The 21,722-nt window shown below is 40.3% G+C and overlaps 1 protein-coding gene across 1 annotated transcript in view; it reads left to right on the top strand.

Moving 5' to 3' along the window:
• The first annotated feature begins 17,113 nt into the window (after positions 1-17,113).
• The window catches only part of NDNF (neuron derived neurotrophic factor), a 46,789-nt gene continuing 42,180 nt past the window's right edge, over positions 17,114-21,722 (top strand). The window contains exon 1 of the mRNA XM_049786911.1: positions 17,114-17,206. The gene's annotated coding sequence lies outside the window, so the exon portion shown is untranslated. The remainder of the gene's footprint in view (positions 17,207-21,722) is intronic.

Genomic DNA, 21,722 nt, shown 5'->3' with positions numbered 1-21,722 from the left:
ATGCCCCAGCCCTAGCAATGAGGTAGCAATATTTGAATAAGATCTTCAAAGTTTCCACTGCTTCTTAGATATTTGTCTATAAATATATAAAATAAATTATAATTTTCTACTCTCATTTTGATACAATTAAAGTATACTGTTATTTGATAAAATGCTATAGCAAATTAATTCATAAGAATATAAATTCTTGGGCGGGAGAGATAGCATGGAGGTAAGGCATTTGCCTTTCATGCAGGAGATCATCGGTTTGAATCCCGGCGTCCCATATGGTCCCCCGTGCCTGCCAGGAGCAATTTCTGAGCCTGGAGCCAGGAATAACCCCTGAGCACTGCCGGGTGTGACCCAAAAACCAGAAAAAATAAAAAATAAAAAAAAGAATATAAATTCTTTCCTTGTCCACTGATGTAAAACTATTCTTTCACTTTAAATGACTGCCTCCTAAAATGCTTGAATTAGCTCTTTCACCTGCTGAGAAATAAAAAGTAAAATATTTTGTTTCTGCTTCTTTTTACATTGACTTGGGTTAAAATTAATTAAGTTGGCCTTTAATTTTTTTTAACCCACTCATCATGGCTTCCCAGTTCCCTTGAATCAAGACAGTGCAAGAAATCTGTGTGTGTACTTAGACCAAATAGAATATAATAGAATCAACATCCCAAAATAAAGTGTGAGTTAGAATTAAACTGTTTGTGTATTGCACCTCTCCCTGACCTACTTCAGTATAGCTCAGTCCCAAATACTTGAGCTCTGTAAATTAAAAAGGGCTTATATTAGATTTATTAAGTTCCAATCTGTCATATCTTTAAAAAACAATAAAAATGGCATTTCAAATAAACATTATCTGTATTGCATTATGTTCATGATTCTTTGTGCAGTTCCAAAGAATGTTATTTTTATAAATTAAAATAGATTTAAAATAGTTGTAAATTGGGTTTTGTTTTAGTTGTCGTTTAGGAAAGGGGCAGACATGGAACTGCTCAGGGGTTCTTCCTCTTTGGTACTTGCTGAGGGGTCATTCTTGGTGGTGCCTGGGAAACCATATGAGGTTCTGAGGGTTAAACTGCGGGTGGCCACAGCAAGGCAAAGATCTTAACTCCTGTACCATCTCTCTGGTCTCTCAAATGGTCACAAATTGTTTACAGTTATTCCCATCAAGAAGCAGAATTGGCTTCCTTATCTCTTGATTCTGGGCTGACTGTGACTTGCTTTAATCAACAGAACGAGATAGAAGTAACTGTTCTCCCAGTGTGCCAGGCTTATGGGACCATTTCCCCATCTCTGCTTTATTTTTTAAGGTGGTGGGTTCACCACCCTTTTCTTTCTTGTATTTCCTGCTCTCTTAAGCTCTTCCCATCCTGTGCATTAGGCCACATCCCTTCTGCCTTTCTGGGAGATTCAATCTATCTCATATGATCTGCATGCAAAGAAGCCACGACATAAGGCAGGATTTTAAATGGTTCCATCACAAATATTTTACTTTTTTAATGTATATGAGAATAAAAATCAGAACCATCACATGAAACCGATATTACTGTTTAGGTTACTAATTTATGTTTAAAGTAAGCTATTTAGTCAAAAAAAAAAAGGCCTACAGTTTAAACAAATCAAGTAAATAATACTAGAGGTTGTACTTAAATAAGAAAAGCTTTGGGGAAATTTTGCTTTAAGGCTTATTGGTTCAAAGCCCACTTGGTGCAAATACAAAGTTCAACTTACTTTCTCTGTTTTTAACCATGAAAAACCCAGTTTCAAGATTCTCCCTGCTTCACAAAGCCTGCTCACTTTCTTTCCCTCAAGTTATCTCTGAGAATCAAACCAGTAACTAATTGATTCTTTCCTAATTGATAGAAGAATGAAAATTTCTGAAATAATTTTCTTTGCTAACTGTTAAAATAACTGCTCAGAAAATGTCATTGTATCTATCCCATTTTTTTCTCTTCATATAAATATTGGCATTTAAAATGATGTTAGTAAAACATAGCAAAGCAGTTTCATCGTTTTTCTGTCTTTCTCTCTATTGCCCATTTTCCCAAGTTTTTCATTTTGCTTTCTCAAATTTACAACCACTGTTTCTTGCATGGCATGTAGATTTGGTATTAAGTCAGATATCATCATTTTACTCTTGTACTCCTTGACTCCTTAATGCATTCGCTGCTCCTCTATGTTATTGTGTTCTTCACTTCTCAAACCCTCTGACTTTATGCCCTCTGTTGATAATGCTTATCATTTTAGTACCAGTCTTTATTTTTCATAACTACCTATTCTTTTTATAGGGACAATGCCAGTGTGAGATACTCAACTTGGGGCCTTACCCATAAAAGGCATATATTCTACCTATCTCCCTCGCCTCTATTTTAACTCTTTGTTCTATTTAATTTTGTTTTTTGAGCCACACTCAGAAGAATTCAGGACTTACCCCTAGCTTGTTGCTCAGGGATCATTTCTGATGGGCTCAGGAACCATCTGGGATGCCATCCATGGCTCAAACCCAGGTTGACCAAGCAAGACAAGCACCCTGTTACACTCCATGTCCACCTCAATTTTTTTAAAGGTTTTAGTACCTACAGCACTCTTTGTTAAATATTTTTTAATTTTTATAATATTTTGGTTTTTGAGCTGCACTTGGCATTGCTCAAGGGTTACTCCTTGCTCTGAGTTCAGAAATCACCAGGCAGGTTAGGGTGCCCATATGGGATGTCCAGGATCAAACCCAATTAGGCCGAATGCAAGGCAAAAGTCCCCTGCTGTACTGCCGCTCTGGACCCATCCATCTTTATTTTAACTTCTAAACCACTATTTCTTGTCATCATTATTTTCTCTTCTCTTTATCCCTATCTTCTTTACTCTTTATTTTACTGTGACCTCCTCCACCACCACTACCATCCCCACACATACTCAAAGTGTTTTTCTGAACTTGCCAGAAAATTGTAGAGGACAATTTTACGGAAAGTTTGTAAATGTGTTTTCCACCTTTGAAATAAAAATGTAGTTATTTCTGCACTTGGATTTTTTATCACTTATTCCCCAAAGAGCACTCTTACGCATACTAAATTGCAAAAATTCTCATATAGAATTGATTTAATATGTTTATCTTTCATTCTTTAATAAGACTGTGTTTAACACAAATTACATATCCTCATAGGTCAGTGGACAATTTACCAAATAATAAAGCCTTTGAAACGTTCTTTTAAAATTAGAATGATTTTTATAATACTCTGATGTACAAATAGATTATTTTTAGGGTTTCAATTGACTTCTGTATTTTCTAACTTATTTGACTTTTCACTGTGTTATTCTCTTCTAATAATAGAAAACTAATCTAACTTCTAAATGTATAGTTTCTTAACAAAAGGATTTCTCTCAAATTTTTACTGAGTGGGTTAGGTTGGGATCTGGGAATAAAATAATACCTCTATAATTATCAACTTATAATAAATATTTATAAACTTACAAATAAAAAGTTACTGGTAAAATACCAGAAAGATTATAGAAAAATTAAGATTCTAAAATGGTTATAATTTGATAAAAATTTATCTGAAAAAATGGAGAAGATATTATACTGAATGATCTAGAGCTTATAAAATATAGCCTTTTATAAAATAAAAATAAAGCTTATAAAATATAGACTTATAAAATATAGACTTTTAAAATATAGACACTTTGTGAAATAAACCAACATATAGGCTTTTTGACACTAGGAGTTTTTAGAATCATATCAATATATTGGAATAGAAGCCATATTCTCAAAATAATTTGATTTAATTATAAAATTATTACCCAAAAAATGACTTTGCATCTTTTAAACGAGCCTAGAATAATGCAATATTTTTCTTCACCAGAGCATAGAATTGAGAATTTATGTTCGAAGATCAAGAGCAACCTCTGTTTCTTATTACCCGTCACATACAGATTTTGAATTTTATAGGATAATGATTCATATTTGATCTAGCTTTATAATAGAATCTGGTTTGGCACAATGAAGTAAATATGAATATATTTCTTTCTTAGATGTGGTACTTAGAAAGTAGCGATGTGAAAGAACTAATATTAACTTGTATAATCCAATATGGAATTTAATATATTGGAATCTAATAGCACATATGGAGCAACTTAACAAAATTTTAAAATAATGTTATTCCATTCAAGAAAAGTTTTATTTGCTCATAGAGAAAATTTTTGCATGCCAAACTACTAAAAAATAGTTTAAAGTTGATGTTGATATAACTGGACTTGGCTAATTTTTAAAGTATTTCATTTATTTTCCATGTTAGTACGGTTCTACCTTGAATCCATTCCAAAGGAGAAGAGAGAGTATCATAGTGAAAGGCACTGCCTGGTTCAGATTTCTTCTTGGCAAGAAACATAACAAGTGCTGACAACTTCAGTAGCTTCAGCTCTAAAAGAAGAATCATAATAATACCTATTGTTATGGTTCTTGTGAGGACAAGTGGCAATAAAAGTAGCAAGCCATAGTAGCCACTCAATAAACAAGAATTAAGCTACCAAAAGGGAGCTTAATAAAAGGATGTCTTTTTTAAGCTGCTAATTCAAGGTTAACAAGTTATTGTCATTCAAATCTGGAAAGTGGCTGGATGAAAGGTATATAAAATCATATCCATATTTTTTTTACAAACTTCACACTTTAGTATTAAAATGTATGAGGACCGCAAAAAAAGATATCTTAAAGGACTGGTATGTATATCTGGCATGTACACAAGGCCCCGAGTTCAATTTCTGGCGCTGTATTGCTGCACCCCTAAGTACTTAAATGCAGTTCTGTGGGTGAACACCAGAACATCTGGCTCTTCAGGCCTACCACTAAGTGAAACCAATTAAGCTAGAACCACAGGCCAAGATTCATACACTGTGAGGCATTTGTCTTGCATGCAGGTGATCCAGGATACAGTGGTTCGAATTTGAGCATCCCATATGGTCCCCCATGCCTGCCAGGAGCAATTTCTGAGTGCAGAGCTAGGAGTAACCCCTGAGAACCTCCAGGTGTGACCCAAAAACAAAAACAAACAAACAAAAATACCCGAAAAGTATTCTCTTGCCCTCTAACATCCCCCAAGTGAATCACTTTAACTTTCTCAACACTTCTTCATGGACAAGCTTCATTTTTGGGAAGAAGGAGGCACATCTTGTGATGCTCAGGAGTTACTCTTGACTGTACTCATGGATCACTCCTGGCAGGCTCAGGGGATGTTCTGGGATTCTGGAGTTTGAACTTGGGTCAGCAAGGCAAATACCCTATCCACTTATTATCACGCCAGCCCCAAATTACTTTTTCTATGAAAGAAAAGGACCCACAGTGTGTCCATAGGATGAAGTGTAAATGTTTTACAAGTAAACTGTTCTGGCAGCTACCATCCAGTGGCTTACCACATAGATACCGGTATTTCAATTTGTGTTACGTAAACCACTTTCAAGCATGTGCCACCACCTGTATGTGCCGATATCAATGTAATAGTCCTTAAAAATATGTGATCTGAGAGGTTTGGGTGAGAACTGATATTTTAAAACACTTTTGTGAAAACAGTTTGTGTGGGTCAACAAGGAAGCACCAAATCAAAATCTGGGGTAAAATTCTCTTATAAAGCTTCTAGAAACAATAGATTTATATAGCAATATAGTAGGCTACAAAATAAACACACAAATATCAATGGCCTTTTTATACACCAATAATGATAGGGAAGAAATAGACATTAAGAAAACAACCTGGGGCCGGGAAGGTGGCGCTAGAGGTAAGGTGTCTGCCTTGCAAGCGCTAGCGTAGGACGAACTGCGGTTCAATCCCCTGGCGTCCCATATGGTCCCCCCAAGCCAGGAGCAACTTCTGAGCGCATAGCCAGGAGTAACCCCTGAGCATCAAACGGGTGTGGCCCAAAAACCAAAAAAAAAAAAAAAGAAAACAACCTCATTCACATTAGTGCCACACAAACTCAAATATCTTGGAGTCAACTTGACTAAAGAAGTGAAGGACCTATACAAAGAAAACTATAAAACCCTGCTCCAAGAAATAAGAGAGGACACACGGAAATGGAAACACATATGGATTGGATTGTAAAAATCCAATCATTAAAATCATTAAAATCCATCATTAAAATGGCAATACTCCCCAAAGCACTGTACATATTTAATGCGATCCCTCTAAAGCAGGGGTCTCAAACTCATGGCCCACGGTCATTTGCAGCCCTCCATACATTTTGTGGCCCGCGGCCAGCCTTCAAATATCGCTTACCGAATAATCGCAATAAAAATCGCATTAGTGGGCCCGGAGAGATAGCACAGCGGCATTTGCCTTGCAAGCAGCCGATCCAGGACCTAAGGTGGTTGGTTCGAATCCCGGTGTCCCATATGGTCCCCCGTGCCTGCCAGGAGCTATTTCTGAGCAGACAGCCAGGAGTAACCCCTGAGCACCGCAGGGTGTGGCCCAAAAACAAAACAAAACAAAACAAAATCGTAAGAGAGTAAGAGAACAGAGCAGTTCTGTTTGCGGTATGCAAATGTTTAATGCGATTTTTTTTTACTAATGCGATTTTTTATTGCAAATATTTGGTAAGCGAAATTCCTTATGCGGCCCTGCCTCACCCTGATTTTGTCTCCTGCGGCCCCCAGGTAAATTGAGTTTGAGACCACTGCTCTAAAGATACCCATGACATTCTTCAAAGAAGTGGATCAAACCCTTCTAAAATTCATTTGGAACAATAAACACACTCAAATAGCTAAATCATTCCTTGGGAAAAGGAATATGAGAGGCATTAATTTCCCTAATTTTAAACTCTATTACAAAGCAATAGTATCAAAACAGCATGGTATTGGAATAAAGACAGACCCTCAGATCAGTGAAATAGGCTTGAGTACTCAGAGAATGTTCCCCAAACATACAATCACCTAATTTTTTATAAAGGACCAAGAAATTCTAAATGGAGCAAGGAAAGCCTCTTCAACAGGTAGTGTTGGTTAACCACTTGAAAAAAAAAAAAAAAGCTAACCAGACCCCCGTCTAACACCATGCATAAAGACCAAATCCAAATGGATAAAAGACCTTGATAACAGGCCTAAAACCATAAGGTATATAGAACAACATGTAGGTAAAGCACCCCATTACATTGGGATGAAAGGTATCTTTAAGGAAGAAACAGCACTCTCCAAACAAGTGGAAGCAGACATAAACAGATGGGAATATATTAAGCTGACATGCTTCTGCACTTCAAAGGAAATAGTGCCCAGAATACATACAATACACTGAGTGGGAGAAACTATTCACCCAATACCCTTCAGATAAGGGGCTAATATTCAAAATATACAGGCACTGATGGAACTTTACAAGGAAAAAAATCTAATCCCATAAAAAATGGGGAGAATAAATGAGCAGAAGTTTTGCCAAAGAAGAAATACAAATGGCCAAAAGACACATGAAAAAATGCTCCACATCACTAATCACCAGGGAGATGCAAATCAAAACAACTATGAGGAACCATCACATGCCACAGCTTGGCGCACATCACAAAGAATGAGAACAAGCAATGCTGGCCGGGATGTGGAGAGAAAGGAACTCTTATTCACTGCTGGTGGGAATGCCATCTAGTCCAACTTTTATGGAAAGCGATATGGAGATTCCTCCAAAAGCTGGAAGTTGAGCTCTCATACGATCCAGCTATACCACTCCTAGGAATATACCCTAGGAACAAAAATTCCTTTCTCACACCTATATTCATTGCAGCACTATTTACAATAGCCAGACTCTGGAAACAACCAAGATGCCCTTCAACAGATGAATGAAACTGTGGTACATATACAATGGAATATTATGCAGCTGTCAGGAGAGATGGAGTCATGAAATTTTCCTGTACATGGATGTACATGGAATCTATTATGCTGAGTGAAATAAGTAAGAGGGAGAGAGATAGATGCCGAATAGTCTCACTCATCTATAGGTTTTAAGAAAAATAAAAGACATTTTTGCAATAATGCTCAGAGACAGAGGAGGACTGAAAGGTCCAGCTCACAACATGAAGTTCACCACAAGTAATGATGAGTGCAGTTAGAGAAATAACTACATTGAAAACTATCATAACAATGTGAACAAATGAGAGAATTAGAAAGCCTGTCTAGAATATGGGTGGGGTGGGGTGGGGAGGAGGGTGATTTGGGACACTGGTGATGGAAATGTTGCACTGGTGAAGGAGGGTATTCTTTATATGACTGAAACCCAACTATAATCATATTTGTAATCAAGGTGTTTAAATAAAGATATTAATAAAAAAAGTGACTATTAATATGGCAGCACCAAAAAAGAGCAAACTGAATCTATAAGATAACTAACGGTGAGGGTTCAGGTAATTATGATAGTATGGCAAACTGATTAAGAGCAGACATTTCAGATTCAGAAATGTGTCTCAAGCCACTCTAAGCACTATGTTGCTAAATCTCTTTATCTGTGAAATCTGAAACATTAACTTTTTCATGGTTAATTTATTTTATGTTATTTTGGTTTTTGGGCCACACCCAGTGATGCTCAGGGATTACTCCTGACTATGCGTTCAGAAATCGCTCTTGGGGGACCATATAGGCTGCCAGGGAATCGAACAGAGGTCCATCCTAGGTTAGCCATGCACAAGGCAAATGCCCTACTACTGCCCCACTGCTCAGTCCCCTTTTTAATGGTTATTTTAAGGGAGAAACTAGATGAAAATTGCTAAAGAAAGAATATTGATAGAGTTCATGCTTTTTTATCAAACTAGAAGTCACTCATTTTTGTTTTCCTAAAGAAAAGTTATAAATTATTTTATTCATTTTATTTATTCATTCATTATATTTACAAATAGTTTCCTCATATTAGTCAACTATATATTCAAAGATTGTTTACTTCAAATAATCATACTGAGGGAATTTTTATGTATATCCATTATACAGATTAAAAAACAGAAATTCCAAGGTTTTAAGTAACTATACAATTTCACACAGTTTCAAAGGTTTTAAGTGATACAGTAGGAAAATGTACCCCAGATTTCTAACTCAGAAGCTAATATTCTTACTTACATTATCTAATGCCACTCTACTTCACATTAAAAAAAAATCTTTGTGTTTGTGTGGCTTTAAGGCACTGACATATACCTTTCAGTCAACTGGGCAAAATTTCTCCATGAAACAGTTTCAGTCTTAAAACTGAAGTTGAACTCTCTAAATAAGCCAGTATATGTAGAAAATATGCTATTTCCAAATAATCTCTTTATAAGAACATATCATGTAATCCCAGACCCGTTATTGTGTCTAAGAAAAAGTTTCCACTCTTGATTCTTTCAGACTGAGTATGGCTCAATATTTTTCTCATTTTATTTATTTTTGATTTGGAGACCACACCTTCCTGTCTCCAGGGCTTACTCCTGACTTTGCCCTCAGAGATCACACCTGGTGGGTCTAGGGATACCAGACAGATTAACAGGGATTGACTATATACAAGACAGGTGCCTTACACACTGTACAATCTCCCCAGTCTCTATTTTTCTCATTTTAAATATTTTTTATGCACATAGCTTCAGTATCCTCACCATTCTTCTGCCAACATAGGTTTGCACTGGTTTTGTTGCTACAGAGTTGATATGGAGGGTGTACTGAAAAAAGCAATCCAAATTGATTTCATCAAAAGTTATAGATCAAAGAACAGTTTATTGTGCCACAGGCTGGTACTTAGTGTCAGCAATGTCTTGGATCTCTCTTCTAGGGCAAAGAGTACCTCTTGGAAAAGTTTTCAGATTTGACACTATAAAATATGTTCATATTAACATCACATAACTTGTTGGCAATAATATGTTAATTTATAGAGATGCCCACATGCAACGTACATATTCTGATGTACAGCAAGCTCACGACTTCATGTTAGAGAAATCCATTTATTATTCTCTAAAGAACTACTTTTTACAAACCCTGAGTACAAACAGTACTTGCTTTGAGACTATTTATTTAGGTTTTGCCTATTTCCAAGGGAATGCCAATTTGTAAATCTTTTTTCCTAACATGATCACTTCAATCTGCCTAACCTTCAATATTGTTTCCTCATTAAATTACATCATTCAAATTCTCCCTAAATAAACATATCAATTTATTTCTTCTGAATGCATTTTGGTGTTTCTTTCCTTTGAATGCTTTCCCAGGATATTTCTTCTTACCCTCTTCTCCATCAATTTAAACTGCTCCAATAGTGACTGTTTATATCTAATAATTTTAGTACTTCCATTTTGTGTTTGATATTCAAAGATATTTGATATTTGAAACTAATTTGTCATTACTGCATTGTATACTCTCTCAGAGTAACGTAAAAATCTGCCTTTTTAATGATGCGTCCTTAGTACCCAGCAAGTTATAGATAATAAATAATTGTTGACTGTCTAAAGAAAAAAAGAAACTAGGGCTCAACTCTATTTGTAAATTTCTATAAACAAATAATGTGCTTTGTAATTTTTGACTCTTTCAGCACTGGATTCAGTTCCTTGAACAAAGTATGGATTTTTAGTTTGAGGATTTTTTATGTGGAGGTGGGCTATAACCTATGATTCATTGGAGGCTACTTCTGACTACCTACTTGGGGATGTGTGCAGTGCCAGGGAACAAAATGAGATTTAAGGCATGTATCTCAGTTCCTATACTATTTACTCCAGTCTCCAAACTAGTTTTTTTTTTTAAGTTTGTTTCCAGTGAATTAGATTAATCTCTGCAAATTCACGCAAAATTGTGTTTGAGGTTTTTTGTTTTTGTTTGCTTTGGGGTCACATCCAGTTGTGTCAGGGGTTACTCCTGGCTCTGCACTCAAAAATCACTCCTGGCAGGCTCAGGGAACCATATGGGATGCTGGGAATTGAACCAGTATTCGTCCTGGTTGGCTGCATGCAAGGACAGGACATTCTTCGGTATGCATTTCGGTGTTTCTTTCCCAGGATATTTCTTCTTACCCACTTCTCCATAAATTTAAACTGCGCCAATAGTGACTGTGTTATATCTAATAATTTTTACGCCCCCCTTACAAGTTATCATTTTGTTTGATATTCAAAGATATTTGATACTCATTTGTCATTATTGCATTGAATACTCTCTCAGGGTAGGTTTTTCTGTTTTTATTCTTTATTGACATTCTTTGCCAAGGATCCCTTTCCCTGATTGCCTGCCTATCTCAGTTCTATAATGTTTGTTATGACTTATTTTATTGTTTGTAGGGTAAGTTTTGGACCACACCCTGTGGTTCTTAGGACTTACTCTTGGTTCTATATATTCGATCCCTGGCATCCCATTTGGTCCCTCAGGCACTGCCAGGAGTAAGTCTGAGTATAGAGGCAGAAGTATCGCTCCGACCCCATGAGTTTGAGATTTTTAATGAAATGTTTTTAATGCAATAATTTTTTGGTAAGATAATTGTGATTTAAACTTAAGTTGAATGTATTATTTTATACTGGCCACTACCAGCTGCACTCTGCCATGCAGTCAGTACCAGGGATCAGATTCAGGTATGTTATTCTCATATTCTATCACATCTGCTATCTCATTCCAAATAAAATGCATTTAAATTCACTATAATGACTTAGAATACCCCATTCTAATTCTCAAACTAAGCTCGAATAAAATATGTTCCTCTTATATACATGTTGAAACTTAAGACAAATGTCCATAACATTTCCTGAATATGTCACAGTCTATGCTATCCTTTCTTCCTTTAAGTTCACTAACCCTCTAGTCATACCCTAAATCAAGCCCAATGCTATTACTTCACTTCCACTTTCCTCATTAACTTCCACAGCACTCCATAATTCTCTGATAATATCACATGGACATTATCTAATTCTTCATTGGACTACAGGCTCCTGACAGGAAGGGTCTTTCATTCCTAACATCAAGCACAGTACCTGGTATATAGTTGATACTCTACATATACAAAGAAAATGTGACTCAAGTCTACTGTTTTAACTTCATATTGGTTAAATATAGAATAATTTACAATTCAAAGACAATCATGAATTCTGAAAGAACTTTAGATAACTACTACTATTAAAATTCTACCATGGGAGATGGGGACAGAGAAGGAATTGAAACTAAGTTCACAGGGAATGCCAGTGCTGAGGCAATAGTAATATTAAACTATCACACTATCATACAGACTTCATAACTTATCTGATGGATGACACCAGGTCTTTTGTCCCAAAATAGAGAAGTCAACCATAACACTGCATAAGACTAAGGATATGCATGCAATGGCCTATGGACATTTGTGTTAAGTGAGAAATGCATTGTGAAAGACAAGTTAAGGTGGTGGCTTATCTATAATCTATATAATATATATTCATATATATAATATAATAATTATATAATATATAATCTATAATAAATGTTTGGGCCTATTTCCTACATAGTGATTTTCAGGATCCCTCAATAGTCTTAAAATTATTAAGGATTTGGCCAGAGAAATAGTATAGGGGTTACTGTGTTTGCGTCATATCTGACCAACTCAAGTTTGATCCCTGACTCTGCATATGGTCTCCAAGCACCACCAAGAGTGACCCCTGAGTACAGAGCCAGGGATAAACCAATGAGGACCACTGGATCCAAATCCTTCTCCTTCCAAAATTATTAAAGATCATAGAGCTTCTGTTTTTGTGGGTTTAATTTAAATACACAATTTATGTAGGTATTTAATAATATAATATTATTTGAAATAGGAAATTTACTCCACATGCCAGGATTTCGTGGGCTTTTGACTGGTATGATGGGGGCTCTGGGAAGGACAGCTAGCCATAGGACCCCTGGGCTGACCACTTAGTCCAGGCGAGCATGATTCCCCCGACACCAGGCGGGTCTTCAGGGCCACGCCTGGTTAATCGGGCCCTGGGGGGAGGGGTGAGAAATTCCTCCCTAGGCATCCAAAAACTACAGAGGCTCGGCTGGGCCCAGAACACTCCACATGCCAGGATTTCGTGGTGTGTTTGCCTGGTATGTTGGGGGCTCTGGGCAGGACAGCTAGCCATAGGACCCCTGGGCTGACCACTTAGTCCAGGGGAACAAGATTCCCCCCACACCAGGCGGGTCTTCACCACGCCTGGTTAATCGGGCCCTGGGGGGAGGGAGTGAGAAATTCCTCCCTAGGCATCCAAAAACTACAGAGGCTCGGCTGGGCCCAGAAAACTCCACATGCCAGGATTTCGTGGGCTTTTGACTGGTATGATGGGGGCTCTGGGAAGGACAGCTAGCCATAGGACCCCTGGGCTGACCACTTAGTCCAGGCGAGCATGATTCCCCCGACACCAGGCGGGTCTTCAGGGCCACGCCTGGTTAATCGGGCCCTGGGGGGAGGGGTGAGAAATTCCTCCCTAGGCATCCAAAAACTACAGAACCGCGCGGGGGCGTGAGCCCCCGCGCGTACTTTATGTACTTCATGTATTCAGAATATTCCTTATTCTTATGTTATGTTTTCCGTATACAGAATGTTTATTTTGTATTCTTCCCTTTCCCACACCCCTACAAAGCTCTTTTTTTCTCCTTAACTCTCTAACCCCCTCTCAAACATCACTAACCTAGTTTACTCTTTTTAACTTCAGTAGTGTACAATCGTAATCACAGTCCAAAGCTGTGCATTGTGTGTGACAACCCCAAAGTGTTTCAAGATACATAAAATGGACACGTATTTCTTTAGAATATTTTGTGTTTTTTTCTCTGACAGCTATAATTCTTACTAAATGTTGTCTTATACAGTGATGATTCTAACCACTTTTTATCTTCTCTTTTTGAGCTGTTGAACAAGGAATTTTGGTGGAAGAGTCCCCCAGTTTAATGCTTATGATTGAACCATGTCATGGGAATCATTGTAATTGTTCTTATGGCCCCCATATGCGCCAATAACACCATGTGGCATTGCTTCTTATTTGCATAGGCACATTAAAATGGGAAAATAGTATAAATACAAATAAGATCCTATCTAATAGAGATTGGAACACACAAATCTTGTAGTGCAAAGGGACCTTACACCCTGAACATTGACATAACGACCTGGCACAGACCTCAGAAGAAAGGGCATATTCCATTCTCCCTTGAACCAGGAAAGCCATCCACGAAACATCCAGGCTGGTCTATAACATCACCTGGAAGCAATCCTCTACCACGGAAGACCTACACTGCTCAGACTTCGACCTGCTCAAAAGAGACTTCCCTTAACACTGAGAAGACTTAACAACAACAACGACCTGCTTACAGGACAGGGCTCCCTGCATTGCCCTTTGATTGTGAGGTGAAAGGAGAGGATGCTCCACGTCCTGACTTCAATGTAAGATATGCAAATTCCAGGATCTTTAATACAGAAACATGATACCAACAACAGAGACTGTGTGAAAAATAAAAGTGTGTTGGCACTACGGACAATGTATTGGATTGGACAATCTAGCTTGCCTGGAGCCTAGACTTGGTCTTGTGCCAGGAAACTTCAGGGGTCTGGTCTCTTTGTACTTAGACCAAGGTTATTTCTTTCCATGTCCCTCATATTTTGGTGGGCCTATGCAAACAACAATTGCCACTCTAACACCATTCTTACTGTGCTCCTTTGACTCTAATCCTTAAAAAGAACTCACTTAAAATTTGAGGTTAACTTAAGCTAATATGCATGTATATGGAAATGTAAGAAAATACTATGCCTGTAATGTTTAAGGAGTTACGTAAGTTTTATGGCTTTAGATTGCCTTGTGTACTGTTAAGAAATATTATAATGTGTTACAATCTGGGGACTTGAGGGACAAAGTAATTGTACATGGATTCTGTCTTATTTATCTTAATGTTCTTTGGCTGAAATTTCAAAGTTAAGATATCAGCAAGGGGACTTCTGAGAATTATGTTATGGGTGATTGTCCTTCCACTGTAACTTTACCTTGTCCTCTTTCTTTGCACCCTTGTTCTCATAATTAAAAAAAAAAGAAAAAAGAATATGCAGGCATTACTGGGGACACTCTAGAGTTTGATGGATTTCATTTGCTCATTAAAGTGAGATGTTTCCAAAAAAAAAAAAAGAAATAGGAAATTTAGAAATATTTATTATTTACTAATAACTATTATTTATTTCATATTTCTGAAAATAATTATGTTTCAAAGAATGAAATTTGGTGAGAAATGTAACATTGCTTTACATCTTTACTTATCTCTTTAATGTCTGACTTAGATTAAGAATGCTAGATTCTATTATTTCTATATCCAATCGTGTATTGTTTGAAGTAAATGAGGAATATCTGGTTTTGCAAAAAGAAGCAGCTGAGAAATGCAACAGCACAGTACTGTAATAACCTTTTAAAATAATTCTGACATTTATGCTACACCCAAAACTCAATAAAGTGTTTTTTATTTTAGTTATTTTGGAGGGATTACACAGTAATCTCAATGTCCCCATTAATCTATATAGGTTTTACAAAGCTATTTTGTGGCGTATATATGGTTTCACAAATACACCTCCTGCCTCAGAGGTACAAAATTTTAAGAGTGCCCGCCGGGACCAGGTTACGCCACCACCACCACCACCAAAAGACCCTAATTTTTAACTAGACTGGGTTAAAGTTGACTTTGCTCTTGTCTAGCTTTTGCTCTGGTCCGAAGGAGAGAGCCTTTTTATGCTTTCAGCTTAATGTCATTCTATTGCAGGATAGGAGGTTCGCACTTGCAGACCAGATTATGGCTCACTCTCCCAGGTTTCGTTTCTGCTCCTTTTCTATGATCCCGCCAGGCTGTTAATGAGGCGAGTTCTTTCCCTAATTACTCGGTCAGCTTAAGGGTTGACCACCCGGCCCAATGCTCCAAATGCAGCTTTTCCTTAGAGTATCCCAAGGAAAAGTTTACAGCCAGGGGGTGGGGTGGGGGGACCTCTAGGGCAATATTGGAAGTGATAGCAGAAAGTGTGGGGGGTGGAGTGGGGTGGACACTGCTGTCCCTGCTTCCCACGACATCCTCTGGGGTTGACCATGACCAACCCCTTGTCACCCCTGAGGTGTTAGGGTGCTTATCCAGGGCGATGCTCAAGTGCTAGAGGGCAGTGGCGGGGGAGCGCCAGAGAGGTGCTCAGTGGCCTCCAGGCGCAACCGTGTTTTGGGGTGGGGGTAAGTGTGGAAGAGAGCAGAGTGGAGGGGTGCATGTGTGTGTGTGAAAAAGCACAGTGTGTGAGAAAAAGTGTGAGCATGTCGTGGTTGTGAGAGCGTGAGAGTGAGGGGGAAGTGTGAGGTAGTTTTGTGAGTGTGTGAATGTATGTATGTGTGTGTGAGGCAGGTGTGTGTGTGTGTGTGTGTGTGTGTGTGTGTGTATGAGCGAGGAAGACTTTTGTGTGTGAGAGCGTGTGGTTTGAGTGTGGAAGCAGATGTGTGCCTGCGTGTGACGTGTGGGCCAGGCCCGCCGCGCGTGTGTGTGAGTGTGGGGTGTGAGTCGTAGTGTGAAGGCGAGTGTGCGTGAGTGCGAGTGCCTGAAAGAGTGCCCGAGTGTGCCGGAGCGTGGCGCGCAGAGGCCGCCCGGACCCCAGCGGCAAGTGGCGCGCGAGTGAACGCGGGGACTGTGGCGGCAGGTGCGAGCGTGGAGCCGCCCGGAGCGCGAGTGCGGGGAGCGTGGACGCAGCCGGGAGCGCGCGAGCGGGGAGCATCCGCGCGTGCGGGAGCGGCGGGAGCGTGCGCGTGTGCCCGCGGGCGGCGCGGGGCGGGCGGGGAGGGGAAGGAGGGAGGGAGGGAGGGAGGCGGCGCGGCGAGGGGCGGCGGGCCGGGCCGGCCGGCGGGCGGGCGGGGCGCGGGGCGCGGGCGGCGGCGGCGGCTCCGGGCTCTCCAGTCCGCGCTCCGAGCCGCCAGCGAGCGGACGCTCCCCCGCCGCCCGGCCCCGCTCCGAGCGCCTCCGCGCCCCGCGCCCCACGCGCCCGCCTCGCGCCGCCCGAGCCCGGGACTCTGCCTCGGCCCCCGGCCCGGCCCCGCGCCGCACTTGGCCGCAACTTCGGCAGCCGCGCGCCGCCCGCACCGTCCTCGCAAGTTGGCAAAGTTGGGGGGACCCGGGGGCCGCTGCCAGTCTCTCCTCGCCCCTCTCCTCCGCCTTCGCCCCGGCTCCCCGACTTTCTTCGGCCCCGGGGTGCCGGTGCCGCGCCGCGGACTTGGAGCGCGGCGCCCCTCGCCTCCAGGCGGGCTTTTCCTCGGCCCCGAGGAGAACCCAACGCTCCTGGAAGGTGAGTAGCCGAGGGCGGCCTCGGCACCCCTGCGCCCCAACCCCGGGCGCCTGCCTCCCCGCCCGAGGGCCGGCGAAGACGGGGTGCGGGCGCGTGTCCCGGACTCGGAGCGGGCGATCTGTCTGTCTGCGCGGGGGAACGGGCGACAGGTCCGAGGAGCCGCTCGAGTGTGTCCCCGACTTGCCCCGGACCTCTCGTCTCTCGGGTCCCCCTTTCCTTAGCGGGCTCCGGGGGCTCTCTGGGTGGAGGGCGCAGAGCGAGGGGTCCGGGGCAGTGGGCGACCCGCGCGCGAGAAACTTCCAGGAGCGGAGCGAGGTGGAGGCGACGGGAGATTGGGGGGACCGAGTTCGCGGATCGGGGTTCACCCGACTTTCTGGTACCCGAGCACGGGGTTCAGGTTCCCAGCTCTTCTTGGGGTGCTCGGAAGACCTCTGGGCAGGGGTAGCCAGTGGGGACGGGGCGGCTTCCCGAGTGCGTCCAGAGCGCCTGGATGAGGAGCGTCCCCGCGATCGGAGTGCGAGGATGCTGGAGATGAGTGGGGGGGACGCCCCGGGCACCCCGGCACATTTCCACCACTTGAACCCCGTCGGGACGCTCTCCAGTCCCGGGGTTCCTACTAGGCTCACCCGAAGCTGAGAAGACCTTGAGCGCGAGATAAACCTGAGCAGAGCACACGCTGCCCGCTCAGGGATGGGATTGCAAACTCCAGCTCCAGCCCACCCCGCACCACCCCGTTTACTTCGGAGCAACTCAAGTGGGGGCGGCCCCATTGCGGGGCGCCCTGATCCCGCTCCTTTCTCTGGACGCAGCGCAGCAGCAGCAGCGCCCGCTCGCCCCACACAGTCCCCGCGCCTCCCCCCGTGCCCCCCGCCGCCTCCTGTCTCGCTTCCTGAACCCTTTTTCTTCTGGCAAGGAGTGAACCTCCGCACCCCCCCTTCTCCTCCTCCCACCCGGCCCGGGAGCGCCTGTGAGAACCCGGGGAGTCGTCAATGGAAATAAATAGGACCCCGCGCCATTCTCCGCCCCCTTCAAACAAGAAAAATCCTCGCTGGGCTGGCAGAAGTGGAGATAAAACATCCCTCCCGAGGGAGCGCTTGTGGGGATTTGATGGGATTGAATTGTTTTATTATCCTCAAGGAGGTGATGGATGGATGTGAGAGCAAATATGTGGGCAGAGCACAGGGACTGCCAGCGAGCGAGCCAGTGAGCGACCCGTATTTGTTCGTCCCCGTTATTGTGTATTAAGAGCCATAATAAGACTGGAACCCTAGCTGAAGGCTGTGTTGATATTTGGTTTGAATTTTGTCAGTCTCTTATTACAAGTGGTTTCCGAAAGGGAAAACACCAAAAGAGTATTAATGCCTCAGCCTCGTTCTGCATATGGCATTAATCAGATGTCAGAAAGATACTGTCATTTTGACCACTTTTAATCCGTGAACTTTTCAAAAGGGACAGTCTTAAAGCAGTGCCCTCATTTGCCATGATTCGTGGTCTTCAGTTTGAAGGGGGGAAAATTAGCAACATAATTAATTATGGTCCCAATTCCCATTTTCAATCTAAACCTATATTCAGGATTATATTAAAATATCGGTTGTGCTTTAAAAAGTGACTCTGATTAGTTTAAATTCTTGGATGAGGGGTTAGAAGGAAGCAAGAAGAACCTAGAGTTAGAGAAATTAGTACTATTTCAAATTTCTCTCAAAAATCTTTCGCTTCAAGAAGGAAATGACAAGGTCTTTGCACAATTCTTAACATCAGCGAATGCCCTTAATTTCTGCCTCACACTCCAAACATAACAGCTTGCAGCTTTTTCTCTATTTTCATTTTTATGTCAAGACAGCTTATTCATTAAACCTGTATGTCGAAAACTTAGGCTTGGCATGGCAGTAACACTCTGTTTTAATTAGTAACTATCATAAAAAAGAAGCTAGAACTCTGTAATGGGCCTAAGTTGCTATGAATTACGTGTGGTTTAAATTATGCCTTTATTGCAGTCGAAATGAAACCATGAATATAAAACATCTTTTAATCACTTGCAGATACAGCTTTTATCTCTTAAGATGTCACAAAATGTATATTTGAAAAACTTCCTTTTGAGAATGAAGGACAACCCTCTCTCTCTCTCCTCACATAATCTGTCTTGGGCCTGTTGAACATTCATGTGGTCAAGTATGGCTTTTAAGACATCATGTTATAACCTTGGCAACACCTTACTGAGGGATCCCTGCATTTCAAGTAGCCACAGTGGGTCAGTCTTCAGATAACTTAACACAGTGACTTTTACAGTCAGTACATGAACCTGGTGATTTCAATTTCCATTTTCTCCCTGTGAATTTATTGACTGAATCTTCTGTGTGAAAAGTGGGGTAAAGTGTGTTGTAGAACTCTTATCTAGCAAGTTGTTTGAAAGAAAAGGGGGGTTGTAGGGGAGGAGGTAGAAATCAAATGTATTGTATTGTTCTCTGATTCTATTTCCACAGAATTCCGTTTAGCTTTAGCCTATCTAGAGGTCAAAATTTTGATTTTAAAAATGACTGTTTTGTACTTCCAGCTGAGCTGGAATTCAGTTTTTATTTTGATATGGCAGCTAAGTAGCTATTGGAAGTGTACTAAGAACCTTGAATTAATAATTTGATTAAATATAAACACATAAAAATAATCTGTATGTCTTATAACTTGCACTTATTAAAATTCTTTTCATCTCTGGTTAGTTTTCTCAGTGATAAGGTAGTTGGTTCCAGTGGCCAAGTCGTGCTCTCAAACTTCTCTTTAAAACAAATAGCAACAAAACTTCTGGTTCTTGTAAGCTCTTGCTTTGGGGATCCTGTATCGTGCTGTCGATTGGTAGTGGTAGTAACTGAACCTCCCGTGGCCAGTCACCAGTGAAAAGGTATATTCCCAGTCATTGGTCTAAGGCAAGTGTAACCAGCAAATATTTAGATTATATGACCTTAAAACAGTAACTGGGTTAAATAATTTTGTGGCAGATAATATAAAGAATAAAGATTTATTTTGATGTTAGTTTACAATAATTAATAGAAACAACTAAATAAAGATTGTACTTGAATAATAAGTAGTAAACCACACCAAATGTTTGCTTTGAAAACTATTTTAAAATTAAAATTCTCTAAGATCCAACACTGCAATTTAAACCTCGAAGTTAGGCAAAATTCTGCCATATTTTCCATTATATTATAGATTCAGATTGATATCTAGGCAGCATACAATCATGCCTCTGCATGTTGATTTCTAGGGGGAAAAGTAAGTAGTTCATGGTTATTTTGTTGCTAAAAAAGCATATAGAATGACATGGAAAAACAGAGCTACTAATAATTTGTTGAATCATATGATGGAAAGTTGATAGTAAATTAATTTAAATATATGGGTAAACCCGGACCATTTTAATGTATCTGTGTCTAAATGTATATATAGATTCATATATCATTTGCTATTTCCTAACCTACCAGTACCGAAAACACTGCTGAAAGCAGGAATATTCCTGACAGCTTACATGCCAAACACAATCTACCCCCCCCCCCAATGTTCTATATCTCCCTTTTTTATTTTTGGTATTTTGCTAAAACCTGAAAACTATCAAATAGATTCATATTAATCCTTAAATATTTGGGAACTATGTAATAAGTTACCCAAGTAAAAAGGTATTTTTATTAAAAATTTTAAGACTAAAATATTTAATCAGTATGGAATAAAAACAAGCAATATGTTTCTACAGAATTTTTTCCTTTGGGATGAAGAGACTGATTTGACCATAGAACAGCTGGATATTGGTTCCTGTTACAATGTCATTTTTTTTTTAAGAACTCACTGAGATAGACTGAATTTAAACTTCATTTTAAAAGTCCAGAGCACTAATGTTTATAAGTTAGGAACTTCCAAATTTATATGTTATTTGTCCTTCAATTATGAATCCTTTGGAAACAAATTTATTTTAATAAGTTGGAGAACAGTTTGGGGGTTTCGTTCATTTTTTTTCTCCCATGGAAAATTTGAATAAGACACATAGCTGATGTCCCACATATTTCTTTCTTCTTCTTACTTTATTTAATTAATTTATTTATTTGTGGATAGAGGGTGGTTTGTGACACATCCAGGTCTGCTTCATACTTATTCCTGGTTCTGTGTTCAGGGACCACTGTTGGCATGCTCAGAAGAACATACGTGGTGTTGAGGATTGAACCATGTGCAAGTCCCCAATGTTTCATATATTATCTCTCTTGCCTCAATTATTTCATTTTTTTTGGAGAATTTATATTTAGTTTTCCTTGTGAAAATTTTGAAAATCTTTTATCTAAAAATGGCAAAGTATCTTATTAAATTTTTAAATGTCTTATTTAATTGTTCCTATGAATGAATTTGTTCTTTTTTATATTTATGAGAAAATAAAAATTTTTTTTTTGTTTTTTTCTTTTCGTTTGAGGGCCACATCCAATGACACACAGGGGTTCTCTGAACTTAAAAATCGCTGCTGACAGGCTTGGGAAACCATATGGGATGC

The sequence above is a fragment of the Suncus etruscus genome, chromosome 14 (genome assembly GCF_024139225.1).
Source record: "Suncus etruscus isolate mSunEtr1 chromosome 14, mSunEtr1.pri.cur, whole genome shotgun sequence".
Taxonomy (NCBI): domain Eukaryota; kingdom Metazoa; phylum Chordata; class Mammalia; order Eulipotyphla; family Soricidae; genus Suncus; species Suncus etruscus.
The sequence above is the reverse complement of the archived record's forward strand: the minus strand, read 5'-3'. Positions and strand labels throughout refer to the sequence as shown.